Raw genomic sequence first — 2,690 nt, forward strand, 5'->3', positions numbered from 1 at the left:
AGGGGCTACAAGAGCTAGGTCATTGACCATCAATATGGGCCTGAATCGCTTCAGACTCCATCACAGCTTACAGATCGCTAAACAGCAAAGCAAACGGAAGGAACCCTAACCGATCTCGGCCATAGATGGGCCAAAAGAGAGAACCTACCAGGCTATACTTTTGGGGGTTTAATAAGCATCAATAGGTGCCCCCCACCACCAAAAATGAGCTCCAACCAACGGTCAAAACACCTGGGATCAGCCACAAAAGAACTCGCATGAACAATGCCCAGTTCGCCTTCACAACTAAAGGTTGAGATTAGTTGTCTTTATGTGTTTGGAATTAATCTATTTTTAATATTTAATTGGTTTATTAATCATCAATATCCGTGGGACGGTGTTCTTTCTCATCATTATATTACTTGTTCAACATATTCACTTGCGTTTAGAATTCTACAAACAAGTTTTTTGGTGTCGTTGCCAGGGAACATTTGTTTAATACTAATTAATATTGAGACCGGATAATTTTAAGTTTAATCTAGCTTCTTCTTTTTTTAGGGTGTACATTGGTTTATGACACCTAACCAACAAGGGAAACTTTCTAAGTTTGATCCAAAAATTGAACATACATTTAAAAGGCGACTAAGAGAACAAAGAAATCATGCTAAGAAGATGGCAAACAGTGAGAATGAAAACTTGTGTAACCCTTGAGAGATTATGCTGCGCCGATAGTCCAAGGCACCACATCAAGCATTAGAAGACCTGCAATTCAAGCAAACAACATTGAGATTAAACTGTCACTCATTCAGATGCTTCAATAGTCAGTGCAATTTAGTGGGCTATCACTCATATTGATGTTTTCCTTGAAATCCATGACACCATTAAATATAATGAAGTTATAGATGATGCTATTAGATTAAGATTATCTCATTTCTCTCTTAGAGACAAAGCTAAGGGTTGGCTCTCTTCTCTTCTTATAGGATCAATCACAACATGGAAAGATATGGATAAAAAATTTCTTGGTAAGTTCTTTCCACTTGCAGAGTCTACAAAGATGCGTAACGATATTACTAATTTTATACATATGAATAATGAATCATTAAATGAAGCATGGGAAAGATTCAAGGAGTTGTCTTAGGAGATACCCATATCATGGACTACCCGTATGGATGTAGGTACAAACTTTTCATAATTGGTCTTGTACAAATCTTCGTTCTATGATTGATGCAGCTGTAGGGGGAACTCTGAATAATAAAACACCAGAAAAAGTCTACAACCTATTAGACGAAATGACATCTAATAGTTATCAGTGACCTACTGAGAAGCTACCAATGCAAAAAGCTAGCAAAGTTCATGAAGTGAATACTTTCGTTGCAATTGATGTATAATTTAAAGCACTCAACAAAAAGCTAAATAACATGAGTATTTCGACCATGAAAATTCAAAATTTGACATGTGATTTTTGTGGTGGAGAACATGTTAGCACAAAATGTCAAGTAGGTTATACTTTTTCACACCCTAGTGCAAATGCTAACTTTGTTGGGAATTTAAATAGGTCACAAATTAATCCCTACTCTAACATATACAATCTGGGATGGCATAATCATTCAAATTTTTCATGGAAGAATCATAATGTGATAAGACCATTACCAAAATTCAAATAATCAGAAGAGAAATAGTCAAATCTAGAAGATATAATCACCAAACTTGCTAACACCACTCATGACTTCATGAAGAGCATGGATGAGAGATTTCAGAACCAAGAGGCTTTGATCAGAAATTTGAAAATGCAAGTGGGTCAGTTAACAAACATGATGTTATGGAGAAAAATCAAATTGGAAACATAAAGGCTATAACCCTAAGAAGTGGTAAACAAGTGGGAGAAGAAAATGCCAAATGAGAGATCTTCAAAGATAAGGAAGAGAAGATCAATAAAAAACCACAAGAGGCGGGAAAGAGCAAATTTTTTCCAAATAATCCCAAGTCATATGTGCCACCAATTCCATTCCTCGGTGACTTCAACAACACAAAATAAATAAGCAATTTTTAAATTTTTATATATTTAAAAATTACACATTAACATTCCTTTTGCAAACGCCTTAGTGTAGATGCCTAGTTATGCAAAAAAAAAATTGAAGGAGATTTTGGCAAAAAGAAAACTAGGCGATTATGAAACTGTGAAGCTAAATGAGGAGTGCCATCCATCTTGCAAAATAAATTACTTCAAAATTAAAAAATTCAATGAGTTTTATTATTCCTTGCACTATTGAGGATTCTTAATTTAAAAAGGCATTGTTTGATTTAGGTGCAAGCACTAATTTGATACATTTTTCAGTTTTCAAGAAATTTAGGATTGGACGAGGTAAAAGCCACCATAGTATCGCTTTAACTAGCTGATCGATTAATTAAATATTCGAAAGGTATTGTTGAAGATGTATTGGCAAAGGTAGACAAATTTATCTTTCCTGTAGATTTCATAATTCCCAACATTGAGGAAGATTTTGAGGTACCACTTATCTTAAGTCGACTTTTTTTAGCAACATTAAGAGCTTGAATTGATGTACAACAAGGAAAGTTAATTCTTAGAGTTCAAGATGATCTTATTATCTTTAACATTTTTAAAGTAATGAAATATCCATATGATGATAATTCTTGATTTAGAGTTGAAACAATTGATGAGTTGGTGAATAAAATTTTCAAGAAAATATCTT

General features: G+C 34.0%; 1 non-coding gene across 1 annotated transcript; it reads right to left on the reverse strand.

Annotated features, from left to right (window-relative positions):
• Positions 1 to 1,030: 1,030 nt before the first annotated feature.
• On the reverse strand, positions 1,031 to 1,138 carry LOC120291048. The gene has a single exon (XR_005548854.1). It is a non-coding gene; the product is annotated as a small nucleolar RNA R71 (small nucleolar RNA).
• Between the last annotated feature and the right edge of the window lie 1,552 nt (positions 1,139 to 2,690).

The sequence above is a fragment of the Eucalyptus grandis genome, chromosome 2 (assembly GCF_016545825.1).
Source record: "Eucalyptus grandis isolate ANBG69807.140 chromosome 2, ASM1654582v1, whole genome shotgun sequence".
In the NCBI taxonomy this organism is placed as follows: domain Eukaryota; kingdom Viridiplantae; phylum Streptophyta; class Magnoliopsida; order Myrtales; family Myrtaceae; genus Eucalyptus; species Eucalyptus grandis.